At 39.0% G+C, this 20,553-nt stretch overlaps 1 protein-coding gene across 1 annotated transcript in view; it reads right to left on the bottom strand.

The window, feature by feature from the left end:
- The window catches only part of LOC117397930 (dematin), a 30,198-nt gene extending 10,365 nt beyond the window's left edge, over nt 1–19,833 (bottom strand). Inside the window, exon 1 of the mRNA XM_059008554.1 lies at nt 19,518–19,833. The gene's annotated coding sequence lies outside the window, so the exon portion shown is untranslated. The remainder of the gene's footprint in view (nt 1–19,517) is intronic.
- Nucleotides 19,834–20,553: the final 720 nt, after the last annotated feature.

The following is a 20,553-nucleotide window of genomic DNA, read 5'->3' as shown; positions in this document are numbered from 1 at the left end:
GAAGTTTCTTTTAGTTTTACTGGTAATACACTGGGGTTGAATAGATGGTACTGGTGCTTTAAAATACAGACCCTCTGGCTAATCTAGCCTAGGTTACATATTTCTTATAGGTCCAAAGTTCGATCAGCTGGAAAGCTGATCCAGACTGTGGGTGAGCAGTGGGGGGTGGGAGAGAGGGGGGTGGGGTTCGGGGTATCCCCCCTTCCTCAATAACATTTTGGACAATGATTAATCAGACCTAAATTATTAAAATGACATTTCGAATCAACATGACATGAATCAAAATGACATAATTTGCAACTTGAATTAAGAACTCATAAATGCATGGCGTGTACATACAATCATATGTTATTGGTTTTTTTTTTGCATCACTCAAACAGTGTTCTTACATAGTCGTTTTATTTTGCAGATTGTCCAATAACTGTCACTTGGGATGATCTGATTTCTATGGCGTGTAGCCAGAACTAAAGAGCGACTCCTGAACATAGCTGAAAGAAGCCAGTATCTGAGTAATTGCATTTAGAATGATTACAAGCATCATAAAGACAAGGCGATGATAAAAAAAAAAAGATATTGAAATCTGAAGCTACATAATCGTTAACTAACCATTCTGACCATTAACAAAAAACACACAGCATTTGTTAACATGTCAGTAAGGCAGTTGTTGACGGTTCATAACTCATGTAGTGCGACGTACTATTGTGCAACGCTGGGCCTCAAAATGCACAGTACTGTATACAAAGACAGAACAGCAGGACTGAATTAAACAGGAGGGAGCTTAGCCAAGCGCTGCCAAGACAGCAGAGCCAGCAAGAGGTATAGAAACCCTTTGGATTTAGAAACAGAATGTATCGCCTCAAAACAACATTAGCTTGTTAATCATTAATGCTGCGAAGTTATTTTATCTTTGCGTGCAGTTCATCAACTACAGTACTTTCCAGCCATAAAGCGATTGCTTAGTAATTGCCTTTTTTTAAAAGGAAAAAAAATTAATAAAAACATTTCCAAATCTATAAACTAACTAACTGCGCAGCCACAACATTTAAAAAACCATCAACCCACAAAATAGACAAGAAGGTTTTTTGGGGGCACTAAACCTTTTAAATAGCTAGGTTATATCTTTTTGCCTGACAGCATAAACATGGTTTAAAAACAGCCACTCTTAGCTCATGAATTAAGCAAGAAGAATTCAAGCAAGGGTGGGGGTTGCTCGTTGTCTAAGTAATAAACAGTTACAAATTCAGAGGGTACAAAGCATTCCTTTAACTTCAACACACGGAACTGTTCTACAGTAATTAACTTATGATGAGTGAAAAATAATCAATCTATTGTCTTTCAAACAAGTAATTTTAGGAATCATGGAAGTGCCTAGTATCAGCCTTTAATGAAAGTCAAGCAAATCTACGGCCATGCTATTGTGATAAAAACTGACTTGCAACAGGGAGCTGCAGCTTTGATATATTGCATCAGGGATGTCATTTGCATTCAACCAATTGTCTATTTACAGAAATGGATAAGTATGCAGCAAATACAAATGGCAGGTGTTTCCAATATTACGTCCAGGTGGGTTTGACTGACAAAGGCCACATATCGTATTATTATGGTGTCAGTCAAATTGATAACAGTACTGATGTTCTAAACCAGAATAGGCACGTGTTTATGGGTTGTAACATGCATTCCAAAATACACCACGTAGCTATTGCGAGGTTAGCAAATACAGCCTCCCATTAGAACAATGAAATGCAATCACAATTTGTGACACAGACTGCTCTCATCCCAATGCGTCTGAGGGGAATTGGCTGCTGGCCGCGTTACTGCTGTTGCCATGACAACCGATGATCTCTCGAACTACAGATCAGGTTTTCATTTCCGGAATGCACGGGGCAGTTTGGATTGCAAATCACATTACCCATGGTGTTGGCAGATCTCCCGGGGGTACTGTCAGTAGTTTTACATGTTAAGCTCAGTCACAACTGACTGACCAATTTGAAGCATCCGACTCTGCAGGCAGATTGACAGGGATAGGAGACTGCTCTCCATTTTAAACCACGTGTTCCTCCAGACCTACTGTAAGAGAATACTAATACATCCTTCGGGAGAGGGCTGCTACCAGTGTGTTTTGTGATTGCATGGTTCAGATCAATTCAGACAATATCAGAGTTCGGATCAGTGAGAGTCTGTTACGAATCTACCCATGGATAACATTTTCTTTATTGTGGTTTTTAAAAAGTAACATAATAATAATAATAATAATAATAATAATAATAATAATAATAATAATAATAATAATAATAATAATAATTATGCCTTTGCGGCTATAATGATAAAACCTGCCAATCCCGCCATAATTACATTGCAATCCTTGTGTTTGATACTTTATCTCATACAAATATTAATAAAGTCGGTAACGCAACTTCACTTTCAGAAAGAGAAGAAAGAAAATCTGTGTTGCGCAGGCATTATCCACCACGAAGCATGCATGAATTCAACAAACCACATAAAGGTAGTATTGTATAACATACGTCCTTGAGAAACACTTTCTATTTATACCCAAGCTATAATCAATATGCAGCAAGAAGCACAGCAATGAGTTTCAGCTTACTCTTCTCAAGTAAGAAAACGAAGTACTGCATCAACAGATCATTTTTCTTCTGTCAACATTTAGATCACACATATATATATATATATATATTATATACACATATTATATATATATATATATATATATATATATATATATATATACACACACACACACAAACGTGCTCAAAATTGTTGGTACCCTTACAGCTCATTGAAATAATGCTTCATTCCTCCTGAAAAGTGATGAAATTAAAAGCTATTTTATCATGTATACTTGCATGCCTTTGGTATGTCATAGAATAAAGCAAAGAAGCTGTGAAAAGAGATGAATTATTGCTTATTCTACAAAGATATTCTAAAATGGCCTGGACACATTTGTTGGTACCCCTTAGAAAAAATAATAAATAATTGGATTATAGTGATATTTCAAACTAATTAGTTTCTTTAATTAGTATCACACATGTCTCCAATCTTGTAATCAGTCATTCAGCCTATTTAAATGGAGAAAAGTAGTCACTGTGCTGTCTGGTAACATTGTGTGCACCACACTGAACATGGACCAGAGAAAGCAAAGGAGAGAGTTGTCTGAGGAGATCAGAAAGAAAATAATAGACAAGCATGGTAAAGGTAAAGGCTACAAGACCATCTCCAAGCAGCTTGATGTTCCTGTGACAACAGTTGCAAATATTATTAAGAAGTTTAAGGTCCATGGAACTGTAGCCAACCTCCCTGGGTGCGGCCGCAAGAGGAAAATCGTCCCCAGAGTGACCAGAAGGATAGTGCAAATGGTAGAAAAAGAACCAAGGATAACTGCCAAAGAGCTACAAGCTGAACTCCAAGGTGAAGGTACGTCAGTTTCTGATCGCACCATCCGTCGCTTTTTGAGCAAAAGTGGGCTCCATGGAAGAAGACCCAGGAGGACTCCACTTTTGACAGAAAAACATAAAAAAGCCAGACTGGAATTTGCTAAAATGCATATTGACAAGCCACAATCCTTCTGGGAGAATGTCCTTTGGACAGATGAGTCAAAACTGGAGCTTTTTGGCAAGTCACATCAGCTCTATGTTCACAGACAAAAAAATGAATCTTTCAAAGAAAAGAACACCATACCTATAGTGAAACATGGAGGAGGCTCGGTTATATTTTGGCACCCATCAAACCTGAGACAGCTGGAGCAGTTTGCTCAGGAAGAGTGGGCCAAACTACCTGTTAACAGGTGCAGAAGTCTCACTGAGAGCTACAGGAAACGTTTGATTGCAGTGATTGCCTCTAAAGATTGTGCAACAAAATATTAGGTTAGCGGTCCCATCATTTTTGTCAATGCCATTTTCATTTGTTTTCTTATTTACAATATTATGTTGAATAAAAAATCAAAAGCAAAGTCTGATTTCTATTAAATACGGAATAAACAATGGTGCATGCCAATTACTTTTGTCAGTTTCAAGCTATTTCAGAGAAAATTGTGCATTCTTTGTTTCTTGTGGAGGGGTACCAACAAATTTGAGCACGTCTGTATATATATAATGACTACAGAGTGGAAAGTGACAATGGTTTAGCATCTTTCCTGCCTGAACAATGCCATCAGCAGTGACGTCTATGCAAATAAATGTAATCCTTTATTACAGCTGAATTTAAAAACACACACACACACAAAAGGCTTAAGAAAAATCACAGAATTCAGGAATTGCGTATTGTAGAATGAAGTTGGAAATTAGGGAGCATTTTCTCCATCACTCCACATTTGTTTGAAGATTAATCTCCGCTGCACTTTCTATTTCTGTGAAGATGTACTCAATCGTTTTTTTTTTTAGACTTCTGTTCCGGTATAAAACATGCATTTTCTGAAGATCAAAGGCTAACAAGCTACTTGATCTCACCTGTCCTTGAACTCACCTGCCTTTTATAGACAGAAATATGCTACCTAATTACTTTACATGCTGTGGTTGAAACTCACTCCAATAGTCTAGTGGCAACCAGATCACACTGTACCAGATGTAGCTTATTTCTAGATACGGACCCTTTATAAAAGTTCACCACAGTACTTCTGCGTGGTATTTTTGCAGTTTTCCCATGGTTATACTATGCATTTACTATAGTTTACCCTTGTTTGTCATGTTAATTGATATGTTTTACCATATCTCGCTGGTCTTTACAACTTTACCATGCTTTATTGCTTTTCCTATGCTTTAACTGTGGTGAAGTTTTCTAAGGGACAAACTGGCTCATAGTGGCAACAAATGGATTTCTGGCCTTGAGTCCCAGGAAAAGGCTGGTCTGGAGCCCTGCAGAAGATCAGACATCAGCCAGTCACTGTGGGATTGAGACTTCCCAGTGTGAATCGGAGCCTGGTGGCTGGAGTGTGTAAATAAGGAGGCGGAACATTCTGATTTTCTGCCTGTGTCTGTTCTGCCTCCCTGCCTTCGTGTGTGTCTCAATTCAAGGACTGACTCAGCGGGTTTGACTGTGTTCCGTAGGGCGCACGAAGCAACCACACAAACAAATGCTGCTGTGGGTTAACAAGCACAGCTCTACCTAGTAATGTGTAGTCATGTTGCAGTGTATTGTGGTTTAGTTTTACTAGACTGTGCTTTACGCTAGTTCTCTCTGCGCTTTGATTTACAACAATTTGCACTGATATTAGTAAACTTTTACAAAAGGTTTTTAAATTAGAAAATAATTTACTGAACAAATAATGCATTACCTTGAAAAGCAAGATGAAATATCAGTGTTATCCATACGAATGTAAGAAATACCATTTAAAACAAATGTGGTGTTACTTACATGCACTGGAAGCAGACTGTTACAGGGTGACTTCTTAATGGTTACTGTACTAATACACCTATTTGTCAAGCCCAGCGAAAAGCAAACTGTGAAACCTCACAACCCATCTGAATCTGGTTTGGAGCTGAGGAGGGTCCGGGATGGTGGTTAATGATTTTTGTCATTGCGTCGTGTCAACGCCATGAAAAACAACCATAACCTATGGATCCGCCATTCTCGACTCAAACACAGCGCCTCTTAATCCCATATCATCTACATGCGACTCGGGCTCTGCAGTGGAAACACAACCAGGCTCAGCGTGGCCCCGGCCCGGATTGGTTGTACAGTGGAAAAGAGGTAGGCCTATATGAGAGATTGTTTGACACTGTATTGAGGGCACATGCGGTGCCTTTAAAGCCACCAGGAAGTGAGGACTGAAACAAAAATTGATGTAAAGTGATTCTAAACAACAACAAGAATAGAAATGAGTTAAGATATATTTTAGAACAGTACCAAGTAGCGCTTGGTTGAGGAGCTATCATCTGGCCTTTGTATGAGGCATAACAGACTCTGTTTTGAAGAGTATTATATCATTGGAGCGAATGTAAGCATAGAAAGTGATAAGATTATAGCTATAATTTCCGGATACATTGTTAAAGAGTAAGTAACAGGGTTCCGAAAAATACACCGTGACCCGTCCCCACGTGTTGCTACAACTGTTTAAATAACAGACCTGTCATTTTTCTTTTCATTGTTAACATCCTGACAACTTTTTACACTTATAACTTTAAAGTCTGTTTCAAAGCTCTTTTCAAAATGTCCGCTCTCGTGCACTGGTAGTGTCAGGATTATTGCCCACATTGTCAAACAGGTAACACAGCAAAAAAACGATCCATGATGTGGTACGGAACAGAAAAGCCAGAGCACTTAATTTTATTTTTTTTTTTTTTTTTAAATCGCTCTTCCTGCAGTGAATTAGAGGACAGATCTCAAACATCAGTGCACTAGAGCGGACATTTTGAAAAGAGCTTTGAAACAGATTTTAAAGTTATAAGTGTCCAAATTTGTGAGGAGGTGTGGCAGGGCGGAAGCCCTACACATGGGGAAATATGTAGTTTTATTGTATATTTTTGCATTATTTGTTGTAAATTGATTTAATTAACTGTTTAATTGATGTTGCGCTCCGCCGTGGACGATTACCTGTCTGTGTGGAGCAGCAGCTGAAAGCAATGAGCTGTTCCAGCAGGCAGGTGGGCGTGTCTCGGCAGAGCGTCAGTATAAAAACATAGAGATCACTGTGATCGGGGCTGCTGCAAGGCCTGCCATTTTCACGGCACCTTTGATTTATAGTTTGTTGTATTGTGTTTTTATTTTTGAGTGTTTGTACAGTCGTGTATCGTCCTCTGTGCGCTACCATCGCTGGTAGCGTCACATGACATTATTGTTTACTTTTTGTTTATGTTTATTGATTAAATCCCGCGCGCCTGTGTCGGCGTATCAACGTCAATCTCTATCTCAGTCTCGTCTGTGTTCTCCTCGGCTACCTGAGGCAAGTTTGCCAGGACTCTATCACAATTTGGTGTCAGAAGTGGGATTGCTGTATCCTGCGCAATGGAAAATCGACCCGCGACAGAGAGACATTGAGACATTGACTGAATTTTTTTGGGGGGGAGCAGGAGCAAGCCAACGACCACCAGCTTCAACCCGAGCGTCAGAGAGGGTGGAGCTTCGTGTCCGAAGGACTGGGAGGGAGGAGTGTCCAGCCCGAATGCCCGAGCGGCAGGAGCCCGGTCCAATGAGGGAGGTGCGTCCTACCGAGCGTCGGAAGAGAGAGGAGGAGCTCCGGCCCCCAGAGCCTGAGGAGGCGGGCCAACCACTTGAGGAGTTTCTGCCTTCAGTCCAGCCGTTGCTGCTGAAGCCGTCACTCACGTTCTCTGACGTCATGGGACTAACACGCACGCAGGAGTGTTGCTGCCTTTGGTCCAGCCGTAGCTGCCGGAGCCATCACTCCCGTGCTGTGATTTCACCAGCAAGCAGAGTTTGAAAGACTTGACCGCCGCAGGGGCTGCCCTCTGCAGAGGAGCCCCGAGAAGGGACACGGGGTTTAGGGGGTCACCATGGGGTTAGACGGGCACCCCGGGATTAAAAGCCCAGAGAGAGAAAATAATGGTGACGGTGGGGGTAAATGTAATCATTTTGATAATTAATAGTTGTGATTTAATGATAATGTTTAGAAATATAATTAGTGACGCTGATGGATTTGATGCTTGAGTGGAAGCTAACATTGGAGCCTGGCGTGTGTTGATTGTTGTTGCTGGCTCCAGTGTTCCCTCCCACCCACCCTTGTGATTTGTGTGTTTTAAAAAAAATATATATATATAAAAATTGTCGAATGGACCCCTACGGGTTCCATTCTGAGTGGGAGGATATGTGGCAGGGCGGAAGCCCTACACATGGGGAAATATGTAGTTTTATTGTATATTTTTGCATTATTTGTTGTAAATTGATTTAATTAATTGTTTAACTGCTGTGGCGCTCTGCCGTGGACGATTACCTGTCTGTGTGGAGCAGCAGCTGAAAGCAATGAGCTGTTCCAGCAGGCAGGTGGGCGTGTCTCGGCAGAGCGTTATTATAAAAACATAGAGATCACTGTGATCGGGGCTGCTGCAAGGCCTGCCATTTTCACGGCACCTTTGATTTATAGTTTGTTGTATTGTGTTTTTATTTTTGAGTGTTTCTACAGTCATGTATCATCCTCTGTGCGCTACCATCGCTGGTAGCGTCACATGACATTATTGTTTACTTTTTGTTTATGTTTATTGATTAAATCCCGTGCGCCTGTGTCGGCATATCAACGTCAATCTCTATCTCAGTCTCGTCTGTGTTCTCCTCGGCTACCTGAGGCAAGTTTGCCAGGACTCTATCACAGGAGGTTAACAATTAAAAAACAAATAATTACAGGTACGTTATTTAAACAGTTGTAGCAATACGTGGGGACATATAATGCTATATTTTTCGGAACCTCGCTACTTACTCTTTAAGACCTACATTGTACCTCCTTTAAGACTAGAAGGTCAAATTCCCAATGCTTTAACTCAGGGGTCACTTAAAGAATGTTGAATAAAGCCTATAAACAGGTTTGTGAATATAAAACTGTATTTAAATCGAAACATTCTTTAAATAACTTATAACTTATAATGGCCGAAGCATCAGAAGGGGCCGCTGTTTGGAATAGTCTACTTTCCAATGGAACAGAAGAACAATAAGAACCCTCTAAATGCTGTACAGGATTTAAAACAGCTCCTGTATTGTGGTATTGTATAGCTCTCAGGATGAAGGAGGTCAAGGGCTACTGCACTTGTATTAGCTTTAAACAATTCAGCTTCCGAGCCCGCACATTTAAAAAGAGGGCTATACAAGTACCAGCCCATTAAATACTGATTGCAAATACAGAGCCCTGTCTTATCAGTACTATTGACAAACATTTTCTCTCAGTCTATTACCGGAGACAGGGAAGATGAAGATGTCATCTCTTGGAATTTCTCCTGCCTGTTATTTATCCAAACACTGACAGCTTGCGACAACTGGCTCGAAATCCAACCCCAGCTTGCAAACGCAGACACGTTCGTTGAATTACTCAGATATCCGTTTTGTGTTTTGAACATTGTTTCATTGCTGAGATTAATTACACAGCTACAGTTAGCAGATCCTCTGTAGAATGTCTCCTTTTAAAAAAAAAATAAAACTCTCACTGAAATGGGCAAATGAGTTGCATCCTAGTTTCAGAGGTTTTAACACAGAAAGGGTCAGTAGTTTACAGCATATTAGAAAGGGAATTTAAAAGGCTTGATAAGTTTGGGGCAACAGATGGTGACCCTAATACTGAATAAAGGGGTGAAGGTGACTTTAAATTGCTGTCATTCGGAGGTAATCAGCACTCTAAAAAAAAAGCCTTTTTACTGAGGTTTTAGTGTATTTGAGAAAGATTGTAACACAAAAATGACACGTTGACAACTTTGTTGTCCTCAGTGATAACTGTGTAGGAAGGTAATGTTTATAACGTCTCCTATTCCTGCCAGTTAAAAGTTGATAAAAGAACATGGCTTATTCATCATAGAGGCCAATCAGGGATCAAAGTCCCTCCAGCTAAAACTACATTTGGGAAAGGTTGTTTTAAAAAGTAATCCATTAAGTTATTTAAGTTACATTAAGAAAATCGCAGCAAGTTACTTATTGCTTTGAAAAAAAATAACTAGTTACAGTTACAAATAATGTAGTCAGTTTTAGTGGAGGGGAGAGGGGCGATTTACTGTACTTCTTATTCCCAGATTTCAGAAGCCGTGCTGGTCCTCATAGGAGATGTAAAGCACACTTTTAATAGGTAAAGCGTACCGTTTAATAGGATGAGTTGAGTAAGTCTATAAAACACGCCAGCTTGTCAGGACCACAAAGGACCCTTCATCCGTTCAGTGTAGAGTTTTCTTTACCTTCGGTTTGCTCTTCAGTTGCCTTCTACACACGTTCAGCTGAGGTATAAAAATGTTATTGTATTTGCAGATTGCAAATAACGACATGAAATAGAGGGTGATTTAAAAACACAATACCTCCAAGCAAAGGACCTGTTTTTGTGCAATGTTATTTTTCTTTGAAATAACTCACAGACCACCATGCCTGCGGTGGCTCCTGTGCCTCGTGAATGCTCTCCGAGCCGGCTGTCTTTTTAAAAACGCTTCCAAACAACCAGGCAGGATTTATCAGCGCCTGTGTTGAGCTGGCTTTTGTGTTTTTCCTGTAGCTGCAAATAACAAAGATTCATTGGCAGTGGGAGTTTTGTTTTTTTGTTTTGTTTGTGCCCGATGTTTCTCCACGTCAATTGTCAGCGTTTTGCTGACTTCTCTTTCAAACAAGCAGCTTTTCACTTTACCCCGAGTCAAGTGAAAATGAGATGCAATTTAGGCTCAAGGAGACAGTTTCTGAACTTCTGTCCAAGCAGCAGATCATTCATTACCATCTCCATCAACGCACAAAATTAACCCTTTCTTGAATTACAGCCGGCATGCCCTACATTTAATAAGGCAGCCCAATCCCAGATTATATATAATCAGTAAAAATTCATTTCCATCAGTGTACTGTGTCTTGGACAGCGTGCTTAACAATACAACTGGAAAAATGTATCAACAAAGGTTTTTAATAAATAAAGGCCATTGAACACTGGTTTAGCGTGCCTTTGTTCTTTTGCTGCAGACACCTAATAATACCGTCTTAATCAGCATCCAACTTCTTAATTGATTATCGGACAGGTAATAATCCACAAAAATCAATGCAGCAAATACAATAAGAAGAGCTTCAGTCACTTGCAAAGAAAGCCTCTGATAATGGGTAGCGACGTGAGACTCCAAGTAGGGCACCCGGGCAACTAATCAATCAATAATTGTTTAATTAAGGCTTTCAAAATAAAAGCCATGGCGATCAATAATATATATTCAATAAAGCCAAATAATTACAAGAGATTGTAACACATGTAAAATATTATTACAAAAAGACTTGAAGTATCTTCACTTGGTGCTTTTGAACTTCTGAAGGGATAATTAACACTGCATTAGTATCTGGCAAGCCAAAGCAATTACACGGGAACTGCAGGGGACTAAACTGCAATGTTCAGTTTTCAGCTGAGATGCTTAGCTGAAAGAGAAAGTGTTTACAATTCCATGCTCACGTTTTGCAACAGCGCGAGTATGGAAAAAACTAAGAAAGCAGCAAACATACAACAAGGAATTCTATTGGGAGTGTAAAATTGATTTGTGGGGCGCTGCAGTTTAAACATATCTGTTTATAAATGAGGTTTTTATTCTATAAGTAGAATATCTCTCTTGAAAATGATCTTCTCTTTGCAAGTACACAAGCCTCCCATGTTATCCATTGACAGAGTGCTGTTGCCTCACATGATACGCCCTCTATTTGCTGCTTCAGAATACAGACAGAACTGTTCGTTAAATTGACACATATCTGGACAGGGGGTCCACACCTCAAGCAGATGTAAGATATTTCAAATCTATCACATAGCGTTTATCCCTCATTAAAAATGAATGCAAAACACAGTAGTCTCTGTAAGAGGCCTTGGATACAGACGTCTGCTAAATAAACAATAAACAACAGCATCACCTATACACTTCAAAATGCGCTCGTTAACATTTACTAATGGATATACACAGCACATAATTCTGTGATTATGGAGGTGGCACCCCATACATTTTTTTCAACAGCTTTTAGCTAATAATTACATTGTGTTGCAAACACAAATTCTGATTCAAACATTCAAAATCCAAAAATGTCGACCCAGGGGACTTTTTTGATCTGAAAAAAGAAACAAGGACCACGGGTCACAAATGGAGATTAGATAAAGGGGCATTCAGAACAGAAAATGGGAGGCACTTTTTTTACACAGAGAATTGTGAGTGTCTGGAACCAACTCCCCAGTAATGTTGTTGAAGCCGACACCCTGGGATCCTTCAAGAAGCTGCTTGATGAGATTCTGGGATCAATAAGCTGCTAACAAACAAACGAGCAAGATGGGCTGAAGGCCTCCTCTCATTTGTAAACTTTCTTATGTTCTTCTTATGTTCTTATGTTCAAACGTGTATTAAATAACGGTTAGTACAGTGTAGCTCCAGTAATGTTGCTGCTGTCGAGGGGTAAGAGAAAAGGATTTGAATTACTCATTTGAATCAGGCCCACCTGATTATTCACAGACCCAGACACTGCGCTCGCAATCCCTAATGTGTCTTATCCCAGCGTAAATATAAAATATTGCAAGTGTCATACTGAGTTCTTAGAGGGGTTAAAGAGTACGTTTTAAGTTTTGTTTCTGCCCTGTTATGCGTTAGCTGAGTTTGGTCTTTTTTGTTCAAGAGAATCACATCTGATTACCAGGGCGGGGTGGGGCACAGGGCAGAGGTGTTTATTTGAACCTGTCCTGCACCCTGCCAGACTGAAGTCACAGCCTAAACCCTTTCAAAAATTCACAAACCAAAAACGAAAGCTCCAGCACTCTTGCCAGCCAGACTAACAAGATAACATTTCTGTCAAAGTGCCTGACTCAGAGCTTAAAAACCACTTCTTAATCCAGTAAAAAAAATAAAATAAATGGAATTAGCTAGTGGAAAAATGTAGGGTTTATTGTACAATACACATTGGTTTCCATGGAACCGACCTTTTCAAATTAAGACAAAATCCTACACTGGAACAGTCAGCCTCGCTCACTCCCCCACCCTAACAGAAAAGCCTTATCTGAGGAAAACAAGGCAGGCCAACGCCCACAGCCAGCAGCTGCCTTCGTCATGGCAACGCATGTCTCATTGGTCCCCTGCTTCCTTTTGCAAATACATCACCTTGGCAGGCTGACTTCTCCCCAAGGAGCTCAGAAGCAGAGAGCCATGTTGGAAGGCTGCACTTTCAGATAAGGACAAGCACTAGCCGTGTTAATAACTCTGCTGTTCACTGTTATTCGCTGCAGGATCTCTGAGTAATCAAGATATGTACTGAGAACACACGCTGTTTCAGTGATCAGCTGCAGTGTACATGAAAAGCATCTTGCAGTGTCGTGTCTTATTGCTGTCACCTTTTCTTAAAGTGCTTGTAACTAGCAAAATAATTCCATATCTCTCCCGTCATGTCATTCTCGGAGAAGGTTTCAAGTGAATTTAAAAGAAACATGTTTGTTACCATGTGTTTCCATTTTGAGACCTGTTATCTGGTACTACACTAGGTTAAAGAAATATCTGTTTGTAAGGCATGCTTTCGGGTAGTGTTGCACATCCTTGGTCATTTCGCCAGGACAGTGAAATTACCGCCATCCTCTCAACGCCTTCCTTCCCGTCATTAACCATCCAGCTGCTTCCTACTGACGAGATTCCAGACAGTAACATGGTTTGACCCCAGAAAACAATGATGAGGTCAAATGACTTACAGGAGTTGAGATTTGTGCAACCAGGCTTTTACTTGCATGACAAACTTTGGGCTTATAGACTTGGAGGTGACTGTCCTTAAAAAGACAATCACAAATCAAGTACACAAAAGCTGTGGATTGGGCCTTTATCAGTTAACCTCATTGTAGGTGATTGGTTGGCAGGTGCTTCCTTCTCCAAGACTGCACAAATCACTGATATTTCTTGCATTAGGCTGATGCCACTATGAGCTGTTCAGGAGAACACGCTTTGCTGCTGATCGCCACCCCTAACTGGTAGAATCATTGAGGAATTGTCACATTTCCAATTGTGTCCTTCACTCATATACAGAACACTTTTCTGTTTTGCTACTGATTCAGGTCCAAAGAAGGCAGGTGCACTGTTAGTTGATTGGAATGCATAAGTAAGGTTAGGGTTAAGGCCAGGGTCAGGGTTTTTGATTAGTGTTAGGTCTTTAAAATCAGAGCATGTAGGTGCCTGGACAGGGATACTAATTTTCAGCAAGCACAACTGCTATAAACATTACAAGGGATTATGCATTATAAACTCTGACCTTTAACCTGATCATTTTTAACAGGCTGAAAAAACAATTACTTCTTGACAGCATTAGAATCAGATTGTACTGTTTATATCTGCAGATTTATTGTATTTATTAAGGCATCAAACTAAGGGCGTCTTACTGTAACAGAGATGTCATCTTGTGCTGTTTGGGTGAGTGGACTGCAAAGCAAAACCTATTATGAAATAATGTCTCTTATAATGAGAGCACCCAACACAGAAAGTATTGACTTATTATTAATCAAGAACTGCGGCGTACACAGGATAAGATAACCTGACAAAACCTTAACAGGTAATCTCATATGTCAATGTAAGCACGAAATCAATACAGTATAGGTTTCTTGCCAATTTTTTGGGGGGATCTTTTCAGACTCAACGCTAGTACAAATACTGACAAAGGTAACAGATCTTTTCTAGAATATATTTATAACGTTGCACTATTCTTCTGTTTTGAAAAACCAGCCAAAAAAAAATCTCCTTCCCTACAGCAGCATCACACTTTCAGAATGATCACAGGCACATTGGAGACGACATTATTCCATTATACCGCTGCCTCTGGGCTTTAAAAATCCATTTTTTTTAAAAGCATGCACATTAGTTCTTCCCATTTGGGACTTTATTGAATCTTAAACAGGCATTTAAAGCAGTAGGTCTCAAAAACCACTTTCACATAGGCACATGCAACATAACCCATGACCCTTTCTTTGTGTTGGAGATGTTTTGTTTCTTTCTAAGCATTGTATACTTTAATTTAAGGATATTTTAAAGACAATGCCATAGATTATGCTGCATATTTAGTGACTCCATGTGTTGTAGTTAAATCCAATGGTCTAGTTTTATAGGTGGTTTGAAAATATGCCCCGTACTATTGTAGAAATGCTGGCTAGTCTTTAAATGGTAAAGCCCTATGAATAGGTGGCCACACAGGAAGTGAGGTATTGCAGAGGTTAGAGGGCAGAATCTGTGTTGCTCTTTCTGCAGTATCTGACCTGACTTCTATCTTGTCACAACCTGCAGCACATATTGAAGTGACACGGAAGCAAGAACAGTTTGCTCTGTTCAGATATTCAAGAAGGAGCTTATTAGGCCCATGTTGAATATACAACTGTGGCCAAAAAAATTTACCCTATAGAATTAACTCATTTTTGCTCCATAAAGTCGAATGAAACCTGCTGAATAATGGTACGTTGACATATTGAATTACATACCGCTTTGTAGTTTTCCATATACTTAACAGAAAAACAGACAAATTGAAAAATGTGACATTTCGAACTGCACTACCATTATGGCTTCCGGTAGACTTTTGCGATATCATTTTGTAGTTTCTTTCATTATATGATGTTAAATAAAAGATCTAAATTATGTTCATATAGTTACTTTTTTATTATGTCTCAATCCTAAATTTCTAGGTGATGCAAAACTTTTGGCCAGAGCTGTATACTGTATATATATATATATATATATATATATATATATATATATATATATATATATATATATATATATAAAATATTTTCAATGTAAAAAAAACCCAGTATTTTTTTAATTGATACTCCTTTTAAATATGTCATTTATAACCTCCCACTGCTGAACTTTTATTCTGAATATTTCACTCTGAGTATTACAGTACAAAGCATGGTAGAGGGAGCTTGGGTCCCTATAGTTAAATAATCAAATGGTTAATACAAACATTATTTATACTTTTTTTTCATATATTATAACACTGTAAACCAAGATGCATGCTCATTACCTACAACCCACGTTCTTTATCACATCACCTACTCTGCTGCATAACATGTGTGTGCTTTCATTTGGTGTCAGTCTGGTTTTAATTAAAAAGGTCCTTCAAATCAGCTAGTAATCTTCCAGACAAGCACTTAACTGAAAAGAAGACTTACTTTGCTGGCCAGTTGTACTTGTGATTTGCTTAAATCTTTTTATTTGTTTAACTACCTATGGTCCCTTTATGTGTCCTATTTACACATACTACACAGTAAAAGTATTTAATGCAGTCTTCAAACACAGTTAAGCCAGTTCATTAATTTAGAACTAAAACAGTTTGAATAGAAGTTTAACCCACTGAGTACCAAATACATTTTTCACTGAAAAAAAATCAGAACACAAGCTGTATTTATGTAATTTCATACATTACATTTCGACAAAATTAGAGTAAGTTATCATAACAATCTAGTTAAAGAGAAGATTTAAATAACAAGTAGATGCCAGTTAAAAAAGGCTCCACAAAATTACAAAGTAGCCTGTAATCAAATGAGGAGAATGGCACTTAATGTGTTAACCCAAGCCAGGTGTTACTATGAACTATGCCTGATAACAGAAAGAAAGAAAGAAAGAAAGAAAGAAAGAAAGAAAGAAAGAAAGAAAGAAAGAAAGAAAGAAAGAAGTTTTTGTAAACGAGGTAGCACTTAATTAAATTAGTCTGAGACAAGCAATTTGGTATATTTCAATCTGACTCTGTGCCAACATTGTACGCTGTCTTTCAAGTCCAGAAATAAGTATAGGGAAGGGTGAACTTGTTTCATTGTCACAGCAGGTTGCATTGACAGAGCACACAGAAGGCTAAAAAAAAAAACTATTGTTATAGTATTCAACTCTGACAATACAAAAATATAGCCATGCAGATTTTGAACAGACTTCTTGCATAGGATACATAGAAAATATGAGCAATGTTGTTATTCCATGTGCCAGAATGGATGTTTACAGCAATCCCAAGGAGTGGAATAACCACTGCACTCCATGAACTGTCATGGAATATTCTGTTTATATAACAAGCACAATGCAGGCGAAAGAAAGTCAAATTAACAGCCAAATTCAGAGAATTACTTTCCTGCTTAGCGATGCGTTGTAACTTGAAACAGTCTCTCTTGTATGAAGTGTAACATCTCCATGCTATTTTACTTATTTCATGCACACTAAAAAAATGAAAGACAGCTCTTCAAAAATGTAATTTTTTTTACCTCGCCAATTTTATCTTGTTTTTTGCATTTACAGTTATTTAATAAAAGGTCAGTTCACAAATCTGTCCATTTATGATGGATTTCTTTCCCCCACATCATCCAGAAATGTATTTAAACCACTGAACTGGAATAAGTGAAACTGTGAAGATCCTCAGTGCAGCCTGTACCAGAGACTCCTTTTAAAAGCTCTAGACTGAGCGAATCTCTTGGCTTTGGCAGAACTGCATTAGCAATTAAAAAAAAAAAAAAACTTTTACTGGAATAGTAGTGGCTGCTTCCATGGAGCTACACAACGCCTTGTGCTGAAAGGCCTTACCTTTTGAGGTAACAACTCAGGAGAGCTAAAGATTGGCCCAGGAGCATCACAGACGATATCGGCAAGCTACCAGCCCCTGAGGACAAAGGCCAGTCCTGCAGGTGAGCTCGCTGGGTGGTTGACCAGTAGGCACAGGAGCAGCAGAGCCAATTCGGCGCTCCCTGTGGAATCCCTAGCAGGGACTGGCACAACACCAGGACTCGAACCTGCGCTGCTCTGACTGTATGACTCTGCACACCATTATAGGTGAGCCGCTCGTGGATCCTTAAGAAACAGCTTCTTATACTATACATAAATAAAGTCTACAAGCACACAATGATGTGTGCATTATATAGAAACCAAGTACAGCTTTATGGATTTTGATGATCTAACAAAGGTCAAAAGCTAATGCATTCAATCCCACAAATGTTCAATTTTTCAGGGGAACGAGGGCTTGCTGCTAAACAGTGTGATTAGTGTAGGTGGAAGTTGAGGAACACTCAGCAGTACTGAGGGCCTCTTCCTGATGCTAAATAGCTATGTAAGTACAAGGATGAGTTACTCACACTGCTCCAAAACCTGCCAGTTCAGTTTTAATATGCGCCTGTAAAGTTTATAATCATGTTAGCCTTTAAATGCAACATAAAGACCAGTGGCAGTCTTCTTTTCAGTAGTCTACTCTTTTAAAGCTGCAGTTTGACTTCAGGACCCCTGTACGACATTCTGCCCTAGTTAACATTTCTGTACACTCCATCATCAGTAAGCAGGCCTTGTTGGATTTCCAGTTTGTTTAAATCCTCTAGTTTCAGCTGCAGGCTCACTAGCTGCCACACTACCTGCTTTCTCTTCACCCAGTCGCTCTGTGAACTCAATAGGTTTGCTCTATCGGCTACCTGCAGCAGCAGGAGGTTATACATGTAACCTGCAACTCAGGGAAGCAAACCAAAAGAATATGTGTTTTTCCATACATGTGAGTAACATTTTGCACGGGCTTGCAAGGTAAAAACTGATGACATTTGAGAATACGCCTGGACTTTAAGAGTCCAGTCATATCCCAAAAGACAGCAATAGGTTACAATTATAACACTGTTGGGTATCACAAGCTTGTTGTAAAATCAGCTCCCTAAACATGTAAATTGACACAGTGTTTCACACTTTCCTATTACAAAAGTAACGGTCGGATCTACATAACACTATAGTATATTAATTTTTTTTGGAATCGTACTTTGGAAACTAAATATAATATAATACTGTTCAGTTTACCTGGATATTATTATTATTATTATTATTATTATTATTATTATTATTATTATTATTATTTATTTCTTAGCAGACGCCCTCATCCAGGGCGACTTACAGTCGTAAACAAATACATTTCAAGAATCACAGTGCAAGTAATAATACAATTAAGAGCAAGATAAATACAATGATGAATATTGAAGGGGCCACACCTTGGGCTTCCAGGGGACACTGCTTAAGGCTAGACATCATGTGGAGCGGTAAGGATATATACAAAATACAGGGCTAAAGATATTTAAAAACTTTTTGGTTTTAAGGGATAAGTTGGTATTGGTGAAACAGCAACAAGAAGTCAAATATATATATATATATATGATTTATTTAAATGTGTAAGTGTTGTGATGTGAACTGATCTTAATAAGTTTCCAGCTAATGGAAGTTGTCCAAAAATGGGAAACTTGGGAAAGGTGTGGCGAGCAGATATCAACAGTGTATTATGTGCATCGCTTAACTTTCACTGTAAAAAAAAAAAAAAAAAAACATGTTTATAAAATCCAACTGGGATTCTAATAGGTTTAAAACAAACAGCCAGAAAAAAGTCAAGTCAGTTATTTAAAATCTAACAATAAAAATCTAGATTTTAACGGTGGAAAAACCCGTGCCGTTTCAGATCTATGGTACGTGAATCCCCACAGCCTTGTTGTGTTAATGTGTTAGTTCCATTGCCTTGTCAGTCTGTCCCGGCGGTGCATCTCAAATTCCCTGTTTACATGTCCTAGCAGATAGAGGCATAGGGAGGGACCGTCCCGTTGCCAACATATTTCAGTTATGTAAAACATCAATTATGGAGGACCAAAATAAAACCGAATGAACTATCGATTTATAAAAATACTAAACAAAAAATCATTAAGTAGATACTGACAACTGCCAACAACAAAACAAACACGTTATTCCCATGAACGCACGCATACATTCACTTAAAACGTTGTAACAAATAACACAACCGCGGGGATACAGATGAAGCAGATACATACCCTTGAAATAAAATAAATAAATAAATACAGCATATTATTAGGTCAGGCATAAATACAATCCAGAATTATTGTCTTATGACATTATTATGGTTGTATTTAGGTCTCTTACCTTTGCAGCAGACTGCCCTCTGAAAAACGCAACAATTCTATTTTAAATCTCAAAAATCCAGCAAAATAGCGAATCCCTTTTGTTTTTAAATCCCACGGCAGGGCTTTTTTTTTTTTCTTTTGCGTTTTCACGCACGCCAAACACCCCTTTCCATTCCGTTACAACAGGGGCAATATGCGTGTTTCATCCGGCAGCTATCAGGGTTGACTATACCAGAAGAATCGGGTCTGCTCTATTTTGATAGCGGCAATGTGCACTTCTCTCGGTCGTTGCCTCCCTCGCAACTGGCTCAATCCATTCTCAGTAACAAGGGGTACTGTGAAAACATGACATTGCAATATGTTGCTGTCCTAGACTAGAGATGTGCACTTGAACGCGTATTCTAACCGCCCATGAAACAAGGTTATGTCCCAGTTCATAGCCCAAGAATTACACAGCCCATACAAGGCAGGTTTTAAATTCAATATATCGCTATCTTTTAATCATTCATTTAACAAACACACACTATATAATTATTGCACCTTTTAATTAAAGGTCTATAGAAATACAATATGTAAGTCTAAAAAGATTTCCACGAAAATAAGCAATGACCTAAATTCACCTCCAAGCACGGCCACGGGATAAATATGTACTGTAACTTAAAAATCAAGCTTATATTGGTTGCAGGATTTGCGCGATACATTTTTTTTTTTTTAAATTTGAGTTTTTATTCGAATGCCATTCGTATTGCAGTATATGAAAAGCATGCAGCTACCTTGTTGTTCCGGCGTCTCGTCAGACAGTCGCGCGTTGCATTTCCAATAGGAGCCTGCTTTCAGGAGCATCCAAGCACCGGTTGCTTTGGCAACCCCTTCACTGGTGGTGGAATATAGAGCTGGCTGATGGGGATTTTAAACAGATTACTGATTTATTATTATCCGGGGTTCATCATGTGACCAGCGCCCCTTTTACATACAGGAAGACAGGGAGTCTGGTGTGGTTTTTTTTTTTCATTTATTATCATCCCCAGCACCTCAGTCCCATGTATTTATAATGG

Source organism: Acipenser ruthenus, chromosome 37 (genome assembly GCF_902713425.1).
Source record: "Acipenser ruthenus chromosome 37, fAciRut3.2 maternal haplotype, whole genome shotgun sequence".
In the NCBI taxonomy this organism is placed as follows: domain Eukaryota; kingdom Metazoa; phylum Chordata; class Actinopteri; order Acipenseriformes; family Acipenseridae; genus Acipenser; species Acipenser ruthenus.
Note: the sequence above shows the minus strand (reverse complement) of the source record. Positions and strands in the feature narration are given on the sequence as shown.